Source organism: Ictidomys tridecemlineatus, chromosome 1 (genome assembly GCF_052094955.1).
Source record: "Ictidomys tridecemlineatus isolate mIctTri1 chromosome 1, mIctTri1.hap1, whole genome shotgun sequence".
In the NCBI taxonomy this organism is placed as follows: domain Eukaryota; kingdom Metazoa; phylum Chordata; class Mammalia; order Rodentia; family Sciuridae; genus Ictidomys; species Ictidomys tridecemlineatus.
In genome coordinates this window covers 78,625,952-78,637,757 of record NC_135477.1, presented here as the reverse complement: position 1 = coordinate 78,637,757, position 11,806 = coordinate 78,625,952, and the positions used below count along the sequence as shown (strand labels likewise).

General features: G+C 30.9%; 1 long non-coding RNA gene across 4 annotated transcripts in view; it reads right to left on the bottom strand.

Moving 5' to 3' along the window:
- Positions 1–619: 619 nt before the first annotated feature.
- Positions 620–11,806, bottom strand: part of LOC120885682 (uncharacterized) — a 69,987-nt gene continuing 58,800 nt past the window's right edge. For all 4 annotated transcript variants that reach the window (XR_013436492.1, XR_013436494.1, XR_013436493.1 and 1 more), the window contains 2 exons: positions 10,922–11,046; positions 620–6,016 (listed from right to left, as the gene is read on the bottom strand). This is a non-coding gene — a long non-coding RNA (uncharacterized LOC120885682). The remainder of the gene's footprint in view (positions 6,017–10,921; positions 11,047–11,806) is intronic.

The following is an 11,806-nucleotide window of genomic DNA, read 5'->3' as shown; positions in this document are numbered from 1 at the left end:
TCAAAAGCTATCTTTCTGGTATTTTTCTATAACATTATGAAACAGACTAAAACAACCTCTGTGTCTTATTTCTAAAGAAGACAGGTGAGACTTTGCAATGTATTATCAAAAAATTCTGTAAAAGCTTTAGAATAAGAACTGTTATGCATTCACTTAGTGACCATTAGTGAGTGATTAAATATCTCTGAGTCTAAGGTATCTTACTATAAGAGTGAGTAAAACATCTAAGATTACATTTTAAAAGATCTGGTATAGTTTAGATGGTAATGGCTTTCAAAGGTGATATCTTGTATTTCTTATATTCTTCATGGTGCTTAGATTAATGTATTGCTGTTTACTTTGGGACTCAAATATGTGAAATTTATTTTGTTTAGTAAACAAAACCCAGAGTGGTTCCTTAGAATATAGCAAAGACTCAATGAGAATGTTTTTATTTTTAATGAGAATTGTCTCATTGCTAATGATTATAGAGGGAATTTACATCTTGATGACACCCATTAATCAGAAATGGTCTGAACTGACAAGGTCAAAACCATTAAAAAACCATGAATAAAGAGGAAGATTTAAAAAAAAAATAGGTTTGTCTAGCACCATTTTGAGTCTCATATTAGAGTACAAATTATAGTATTTTATAGTATTTATTATAGTATTTTTTACCAGTGAAAGGACTCAAATACATGTAGCTGCATTTTAACACTCCTGTAATCACACAAGTCACCATCAATCATAATACCATTGTAGGAAGAGAAATGTAGATCTTCAAAGGCAGAAAAATCAAATACAAAAACTGCAATTTGCCTTATGCAAAACAAGACCTCATTATTTATGTCATACATCTTTTAGGTCCAAGGTTCCATATCGTTGAGCTCAACATATTCAACCAGAAGAAAGTGGATTTGTTTTATGCTAGATGAGTTAAGAACTGATATAATTGGAATGTAAACATTTTGATTTGGGGTTGAGTTGTTTCAAGTATGATGGCTTGCCCAGAAAAACAATGCAGGAGATTTTGTCCTCCACTTCACCCATATTGTATGGAAAAATTCTTATGTTTTTAAATAAAAAGTGGAAGTCACAGGCAGTCTACAGCAGGTATTGAAATATCATGATGAGACAGCAAACTGCAATTGTTTTTCTCATGTTTTTGTATCATTGATTGCTGTGGAATTTGAATATTTGAAATACAAAAATTATATTTAAAAATAAACATGAAAGTTCTTTTGTATTATAAGGTAATTTTAAGGCTCAGAGCCTAAGGTCATAATACACAGTATAGTTACCTCATATTTTTTTAATGTAATCCCAAGACAAAGGAGTTGGGATATATTTTTCATGAAAAAAAAAATATATCTTTACTAAGTAAAATGTTGTTCCATGTATCATACTTTCCTATGCAGTATAGGTTTGGCCTTAAAATTAATAGAAGTGAATGCCTTGATGGGGCTACCAAAAGGTTTATATTATCTTGTCCTGGTGAATATTGTGGAAGAATATATGGAGGATGAACCAGAAGATTTCTGAAATTGTGTATTTTTATGGCTGCAAACTATTGAAAGATACATCATTGTTATTAATGAAAAAGACTGATTAAAATCAGCAATGTTCTTTAAGCGTACATACATGAACAAATTCTTTGTTAAGCAAAAATGCCCTGTGAAGCCAGGGATGGCTGAAATATATCATACTTAGACTCTAACTAGTAAAATTTCTCTAGCTCAATAAATCTCTCTATTCCTTTTCTTGCTTTTAAAACCAGAGGAACATTACTTGTCTTTTTTAACTTTCTGGATTGTTTCCCAATTTGACTGCAATAAAATATGCAGAAAACTTGGGAAAATATTACAAAGCATACAAATGGAAGTGAATAATCTTTGCTTACTTTGTGACTTTTTCCTTCAAATGCTGTTGTAGCTCAAAGTGGATAACTTATATTCCTTCAATTACCTTTAACTGATTGTATGTCCATTTTTCCCCTAGCATTGGGAAACCATACTTGGTCATTCACTATTGGTCATCTTGCTTAAGTCTTTACAAGTTTTTATTTCTGCATTGTTGTGTATTGATCCAATTTATTTTCCTTCTCATTTAGTGTAGTTTTATGTATAATTAAATTGATATAAATATAGATGTCTATATTGCAGAGTGTATAATGTCCCCAGATCTTGTTCTTAGGCATATGTTGCTGTAAACTCAGTTCTTCATAAATTATATGAAATGTTAATAAAATTATGAATAATATTCAATATGATTTTTGTATGGATTGTGTGTATAAAAAGCTGTTACCCTATTGTAGCTGAAAAGGCAACATTTTATGATAAGAAACTTAATCTTTACATACAAACTTCTCAGTTTACTTCTTACTACTTGGTAGTCAGAAAATGAGACTTTTATAAAACATAGTTCATTGATTATTTTGTCATAAGTATAAGGCCTCAATCAACGTTGACTCCACATTCATTTCTCTAATACCTGCCCTGAAATAACACTATCTATAGAATAACAAGGATGTCAGAATTTACTAATGTACATGAAAACACTGATCATTGACCTCATTCACAGAAAAATGAAATGTCTCCAATGAGGATGAAGTCTAGAAGGCCATTATGCACACCAGAAAGATAAAGCTCTTCTCTCCTGTAAGAGCTACCTTTACGTTTGTGAAAATTCAGTCTATTAAAATTACTAGGAAATGTTAAAATGTTAAAAAGTTAAAATTCTAAAATTTATAAATCAAGATATGAAAATTTGGGGCTTATTTTCCTATACCTATATCCTTCTTATAACTCTTAATTTCACCATAAATACAAACAGAAAAAATTATGATCTCACTTATGCAAATTGTATTCCACATTAAGTTTCATTAAAATGTGTAAAAGTATTAACAGATGCTAGAGTATTATTTACTCAACAGTATAGTTTACTATTACATAGAACATTTAGTCAAGTGGAACACTATGATGTTTGTCATTTAACAGGATGCAATGCATGAGTGTTAACATATAAACAAATATTCAGTTGTAAAGATATATTGTATACATAAGGTAAATATAGATTTAAAAAAATTCACTGTAAACCTGGTGTGATGGTCCATGCTTGCAATCCAAGCAAATTGGGAAGCTGAGTAGTTTCAGAAGCTTAAATTCAGCCCCAGCAACTTAGTGTGGTTTTAAGCAAGTTAGCATGGCAGTCTCAAAATTTGAAAAAGTGGAGAGAGGGCTAAGAAATGAGGCTCAGTGTATAAAAATACCTAAACTTACACTGAAATACAAAAAAAAAAAAAATTAAAGTTTAAAATATTACACTTCAGTGTTAAATATCAAAAATAGATTTCATATAATCCTTTTCTCAGTATTCAAAAGTGAAAATAGTAATTTTTGATTTAGGAAAACAATTATATTCTTTCAAAGATGAGGTTTCTTTACTATGCATGTATTATATTTATGACAGATGTTTCTACAAAATAACTTAATAATGCTTAATAAATTTAAGCAAAAGTTAAAGACAACTACTTGTTTTCTAAACTTAAATAAATTCTGTATTTTACTGATCCTCATATACATCAAGGTGTAATACATAGATAATAATTTTACTATATTCTCACATTTATTATAAATGTTTCATTGTTATATAAGGCATACATTTTGGACAAAATCTGTTCAATATTCACTACTAGTATGAGTTTTCAGGTGTTCAATGAATTTAAAACTTAAATACATTTTGGAAATATTATTTAGCTTTTTAGGGTTTCTGGGCACAATGAATTCTCCAAAAATAAGCAGTGTTTAAGAAACATGTGGCTACAATTTATTTTCCATTTGTATTTTCTCTAACCAGTATGTATCCACAGGTGCTGAATATTGGTGAATAAATTCTGGAGGCATTGTCATATTGTCAATTTTCACATTTCAAAACTTTATGCTATGATTATTGTGGTGAGGATTTAAGTGTTGTTCGTTTCTAAGGGTAATGGTACGATGGTCTCATTTGTAGAGCCTCTCTCCAGTGTGTTTTCTCGGATATCTAGTAATATACATTATATAATTTAAAATGTTTCTACATTCTCTACATTTATATATCTTCTTTCCAGAATAAGTAGCCTATTGGTGAAAAGAATTGATTTCTTATTAAAAGCTTTGCTGCATTCTTTCAATTTGTAAGGGTTCTTTTCTGTATAAATTCTGTTGTTAATAAGGTTTAGTCTTTCTTTTTAAATGTTTATTTTTTAGTTGTAGTTGGACACAATACCTTTATTTCACTTATTTGAATTTCTATGGTGCTGAGAATCGAACCCAGGATTTCACACATGCGAGGCTAGCACTCTACCACTGAACCACAACTCCAGCCCTAAGCTTTAGTCTTCTTTAAAAGTATTATCACTTTATTTACATTTCACATTCACCAGGATGTTTTCTGCTATGGTGAATAAAGCTTTATTTTTTTATTAAATGCTTTTCCACATTATTCACATTTGTAGGGCTATTCATCAGTGTGAGTGCTGTTGTGGTGAATAAGGACTGTTTTATTGCTAAAAGCTTTGCCACATTCCTTATATTTGTGAGGCTTCTCTCCAGTGTAAATGCTGCTGTGGCAAATAAGGTGTAAAATTTGAGTAAAAACTTTGTCACATACATTGCATTTGTGAGGCTTCTCTCCAGTGTGAGTTCTATTGTGGCAAATAAGGTGTGATTTTTGGCTGAACGCTTTGCCACATTTTTTACATTTGTAGGGCTCCTCTCCAGTGAGTTCTGCTGTGGTTAATAAGGTCTATTTTTTGACCAAAAGCTTTGCCACATTCCTTACACTGGTAGGGCTTCTCTCCACAGTGGATTCTGCTGTGGTGAGTAAGGTTTGATTTGTCACCAAAAGCTCTTCCACATTCTGTACATTTGTAGGGCTTCACTCCACTGTGAGTTCTTCTATGTTTAAAACAAGTTCTGGTTTTCAACCAAACACTTTTCCACATTCTGTTCATTTGTAGGGCTTCTCTCCAGTGTGAGTTCTTCCATGGTAAATAAGTTGTGATTTTTGACCAAAAGCTTTGCCACAATATTTTCATTTGTAGGGCTTCTCTCCAGTGTGAGTTCTGCTGTGGTAAATAAGGTTTGATTTTTGACCAAAAGCTTTGCCACAATCTTTACATTTGTAGGGCTTCTCTCCAGTGTGAGTCCTGATGTGGTGAATAAGGACTGATTTTCTACCAAAAGCTTTGCCACATTCTGTACATTTGTACGGCTTATCTCCAGTGTGAGTTCTCCTGTGGCAAATAAGGTTTGATTTTCGACCAAAAGTTTTGCCACACTGTTTACATTTGTAGGGCTTCTCTCCAGTGTGAGTTCATCTGTGGCAAATAAGGTTGGATTTTTGACCAAAACCTTTGCCACATTCTTTACATTTGTAGGGCTTCTCTCCAGTGTGAGTTTTTCTGTGGTAAATAAGGTGTGGGTTTTCAGCAAAAGCTTTGCCACAATCTTTACATTTGTACGGCTTCTCTCCTGTGGCAAATATTGTATAATTTTTGACCAAAAGCTTTGCCACAATCTTTACATTTGTTGGGCTTCTCTCTAGTGTGAGTTCTGATGTGGCAAATAAGGACTGATTTTCTACCAAAAGTTTTGCCACAATCTTTACATTTGTACGGCTTCTCTCCTGTGGGAGTTCTCCTGTGGCGAATAAGGTTTGATTTTTGACCAAAAGCTTTACCACAATCTTTACATTTGTAGGGCTTGCTTTATTGTGGTTTCCTCTGTGGTAAATAAGACCTTTTTTTTTTTACTAAAAGCTTTGCAACATTCTTTATATTTGTAGGGCTTCTCTCCCGTATAAATTCTCTGGTGATGAACAAGGCCTGATTTTTTATATGATTTCTGGTATTCACTCTCACTTGTAGTTTTCCATATTTTCTTTTGTGGGAAATAGTCAAGATCAAAACTTGTATATTTTGCACTTATCACTTCATGAAATATATGTTTTAGGCCCTTTTCTGGTGAATATGCTTGGATATGATTAGGAGTCATGGCTGAAATAAACAAAAATAAAAAATAAATACCTATTAGACTGGGATAAATATATTTTTCATACATAACATGAAATTAAGGTAAAAAAAAGTACATCAGGAGTGTGGCAGATTAGTAAGTCCAACATCACCATAAATCCAAAAAATATATATTAGTTCACAAAAAGGAAAGAAAAAATTACCTTGAGAATATTATCCAAATTCTTGTAGAGACCACAGTATCCAAGAGGAGTACATCATTAAGAAGAGTAATATAATGAAGTGTATAAAAGTATAATTAACAGCCTTTTGTCCTTCATAAGATAGTATTATGTATTTGGGAAATATCTACCAGCTACCTTCACTGTCAGTAGAATAAGAGAAATGTAAAACATATACAAACATTTCTTGTTTTTTCAAAGAGTGTCCAAAAATGGTTTTTGTCTACCAGGACATAGAGACATGAAAATAACTAGTAGATTTTGAATGATAATACCATCAATATTCAACAAGGGTACAGAGGCAATGGACTCTTAAAAAGAAATATGAACAAAAAATTTCCTAAGAAATATACACATATGTCTATAAAATTTTTCATAAAAACATTTTAAAAGACTATAAAAACCTTGCATAGCCTATGGCCGTAATATTTGGATGAATCCAACACATGACCATCAAGTATAATAAATTGATTTTTATATTTTTATATTCATGTGATATGAGAATCTCCCTTATTGACAAATACAACCTTGTTAATTTATAAATATATCATGGTATTTTATACTATATATTCAAGGTAAAATGACTAAATAGAATGAATTAACAAAATCATTATTTTATGTAAATATCAATTTTGTTCTTACAAGGTATTGTATTCCTTCTACTAGTACTTATGAAGAACATAATACACTAACGATGTGGTAAAATAAAACTCTTGACCCTATTATGCTCAATAAAATAAAAAATATGGAGACTTTTACTATAATATCAACCCTACACAAAACATAGTACCTGGTGAGCAAAATTTTGCTCACTAAATTTCTGACTTCCAAATGTGAATCAAATGCTCCTACAACTTAATATCTGTCTGCCACCTTTCACTTAATTCAAAGTCCTGCAAATATTTCTTATACCACTTTAAGAGACAAAATATTTTATAACTAAATAATAATAGTATATAAGTACATATTTGTAAACATTTGACATTAATGGACACACACATTGAGTCCCTAGCTTTAATACTGAGAAAAAATTTGGCACTAAATACAAAAGCAGAGGTATCTCTTCAATTTTCTGATTTAATTGTTCATGGATACATATTCAGTACTGGCAATTCTGCATCTTTAGGTCATCCAACTTTTAATGTTTCATGTGTAATGCTTTAGATTACCCCAAAAATTCTACAAGTCTTCTTAAAATTGTTTGAGCCATGCTGTTTCTAAATTTCTGTGACTATTCTCAAACATGAAGTACTTTTGCATGGCCTCCCAATTAGCAAATATTACAAAAATGCAACACTGTTCTTGCCTATTTTTTTTTATCTAAGTCTTTATATTTTTTCCCAAAACAGGACTATATAATCTACTGTTGGCTCTTTTAATGAACAAATAAAAAGTAGTACAGCAAATATAAACAAAGAGAAGCATGGCTAAATCCAAGTTACAAAAAAAGAAAAATTAAAAATTAAGAATTTAACACTAGGATACTAACATTTATGAATTACTCAAGGAACACTAAATAACTATTTTAAAGTTTAGAGACTGAAATTGAAAAATATTAACATCAATGAGCACAATGTTTATGTGAATAATTCTTTATTTAAAAAATGAGAGGGGCATTCCTAGTGTGCAAATCTGAAATTCTACAAATAAGGGCGAGGTTTATCAAGGAGTGCCAAGTTTAAGACAAGTCTAAGCAACTTTTAAAATACCATAAAAATTAAAAATCTATAGAATATATAAAGAGAACTGGGATATATATACACACACACACACACACTGTGTTTTGTGTAGGGTTGATATTATAGTCAAAGACTCTCTCTCTCTCTCTCTCTCTCTCTCTATATATATATATATATACATATATATATATATATATATATATATATATATATATGTATATATATATATATATATATATGCAGTGTGAAAAGAATCCAAGCATGCCACAATAAAAAAAAACAATGATCCAGAAATTAAATCACTAATCAAAATTTAAAAATATAAAAAATTACAAAGTAGAAGTATAATGATTTATTCACTTCAAAATATTTATGATTACTAATGCAATATTGGAAAACACAAAACAAAAGAAAAAAAATTACTAACAAAATTTAATCTTAAAAACAAAATGTCAAGTCAGTTCCAGCAGAGAGCATGAAAAGTAACTAAGCATGATCTGCTCGTAGAGGCTCTATTTGTTTAAAAATGAATAATGCTTCTGCCTTTACATCTCATCCTTTTGCACAATTTTTAATCAATGAGATATACTTTTAAATCATGAAATTTATTATAATTCTTTTGGATGAGCTTTAGTTGAGTGAGCGTATTAAATCCTAATACTTGCCTTTTAAAACAGAAACAAAGACATAGCCTCTCTTATACTAATATGCCTTAAATATTATTTTATTTACAGTCAATGTGCTCAATATACATAAAGTTAATACTCAAAATTGGTCATCTGCATTGAATAGACATTTTATTCTCAAACAGCCATTACCAATAAAATTATGTAATATATGAGGCTCCACCTGACCAGCATGACAAGATCCTATGCCTTTGATCACGTGGGGAAAAGCATAGAGTGCTACACTTATGCCAACATGTCCTGTTTGGACTCTAGCTTCATGCTTTTAAAAATAGCAATTATAAATGTACATCAGGGACTTCACAAGCTGATCTCTAAGATTCATTAAACCCTGGAAGATAAGAGTTCATCCAAACAAGAGAATAATCATTCTCCTCAAAAGAGGAGAAACATTAAAAGAGGACCCCAAGATACTTGAATTCTAGTTACTTGGGGAGATATAAAATGATTAACAGCCTCAGCTCAAAAGATGTTGGCTAAAATGGGGTTCGAATATACTCTAGATAACTTTGTTACTGCTTTGATTGATAAGCTCACACAAAACTCTGTAAATGCTTTGGTCTTAATAACAATTTTGCTCTGTTTTTGTACACCAACTCTGGGAAATTCAGTCCTGTCAGATCCTGGACTTCTAGAACTCATTACAATATCTTGACTCACTTGCATAAAATTGTTATATACCTGAAAAAATGTCTCATGGTATTCATTGTTGTCTTAGCAGAATAATGTGTCCTTACCATCCACATAGTATTTAATAGGTCACTATCCTGTGCAATTTATTCATAAAAGATTTATTCCTCTTGATAAAAACTGTGATGATTCAGTGAAGCTTCTCTCTAAGGCAGAATTTAACGCTTTGACATTCTACTTGGTGGGTTTACCTGGACTAGCTCTACCGGCTTATAAAACTACTATGAAACTCGCCTCTGCTATTATAAACAGTATTAGTCATGCCTCCATGGATGTAAATATGCTTAATGAAGAACAAAAATAACATTGTCAAGCCATACTTGACAATCATGCTGCAATTGATTGTCTGTTATCATTACATCATAAAGGTTATAAGAAGTTTAATACCATGTGTTCCTTCAATTTAAGTTATCATAGTAATTTTTTTCAAAAGACTTAGATTACCTTAAAGATATCATTAATAAGGTTCAACAAGATGATGAATGTGGGACTTGTTGGATTATTCACCTTCATGTATACTCAATTTCATCTGGGTCAAAAATATTTATAGGTGGATGTTTACTGATGTTGGAACTTGCTGTTGTCTATGCCTGCCCTATTTTTTGCCCCCACCAGCATTAAGAAGATAAGTAATATTATTTATTCAAAAGGCCTTTAAAAAGAGGGGAGGTATTAGGTATTCTGACCTTGGAATAGAAAAGAAAGTGTGGGGGTGATAGTAACTGGCACCCTGAGTCCCAAAATTGTAATGCCCAGCAGTTTCTCCCTGAAGCTATTAAGACAACTCTACAGGTGCACTATCTAGTTTCTGTGGTAATGCCCTTAGGGAGAAGGAGCTCTATATTTGTATTAACTGTACCTAATCTTGGTTAGCTAGTACTTGGGGTTAAAGAAACACTGGGTTAGAATGTAGTCATGGTATCAGAAGCTATGTAATTTGGGGGTAATATATGTGCAGACGTTAAGAGGGGTGGCCAGTTCTTTTTCTTTTTTCCTTTCACTGTATGTGTGTGTCTCTCTCTTCTGTTTGTCCCTTTAAAGGTTTCCTCACAAGAAGATTTGAAACAGATCATGCTGGCCCTCACAACAAAAGGTAAGTTTTGATGGTTAATCTGAATAAACTGGGACATCACTAAAGAAGAAAACAGAGAACAGGAATTTGAAAATGTGATAAATATAGGGTAGTATGTGTTCAATAATTAAAATCAAAACAAATAAACCTAAGCTTCTGTAAATTTCTTCTGAAAGATAACTACTCTTTCAACATTTTTTAGTTTGGTTTTCTCCTCGACATTTGAATAACTCAACTGTGTCCCCTGCTATGTGTAGTCTACAGTAGTTTACATCACTAAATTATACTAGGTACTACTTATCTAACATGAAGGATGTGTAACACACAAAGAAAGAGACAGATTAAGGAGTAAAATTATATATCTATAAATATATATATATATATATATATATATATATAGAGAGAGAGAGAGAGAGAGAGAGAGAGAGAGAGAGAGAAATATCTGTACTAAAATGCCCTTTTTCTTTGAAACATAAATCTGAAACTAATTTTTATAGATAAGTTCCCAGAAGATACTCTGCAACTGAAGTAAATTAAATAATAATTAGTAATTAATAATTTTAAAGGGAAATTAAACTTACCCAGGAAGGCCAAGTTTCTATAGTTCTCTAGCATCACATCTCTATATTTTTTTCTGAGCAGGCTGAAGGCACTCTCACTCCTCTTCAGTAAAATCAATGGCTATATCCATAAATGTTAACAGTTCCTAAAATAAGAATAGGTAAATAAATAACACATTGACTACAGGTATATTTGCACAGTGTGTAATGTAAATACAGTTGAAATTAGAGAGTTAGTAGGTAGTGTTTTGTAACACAATGATACTATTATCTACTTCTGCAGAAAAAGTGACTTAATTTCAAAAAAGTATACATACTTCACATTTATGAAACACAATATAAAACTCAGGCATTATCACAAAAATATATATTTTGTAATTTTTTTATCTTGATCTAAATTATACATATTTTTCAGAAGAGAAAACCATGGTAATTAAGAAAGGGAAGCCTCAAATTTTAATTGTACAACCGCTAATCAGAGATTTACTAATGTGTAGAATCTTATTTGTTATTTCTCTGACTGAGCTGGCTATTCTGAATGTGTAGTGAGATCTCTAGTAATTCCAATATCAATGGTATAAGAGAAATTTTGAAATGTAACAAGGTAGACAGACCACTAAATGGAAATATTTAATAGTTTATTTAAGTTCAAACGTTTTATGGTTTTTATGTTATTAATATTAAAAAAGCAACAACAATACTATTTAAATTTTCCTTTTTATAATTTTAACATTTCTTAACATACAAATTTATATATATATACAAACTTTAATCGATGTTTATATTGTATGATATTTATAATAGAATATACATATAGCTCTTTAAACAAATATAATTTGTTTTTTTTATTGTAAAGGTTCTTTCTAATTCTACATGAAAATAAAATTGATTTTATGGTATTATGCA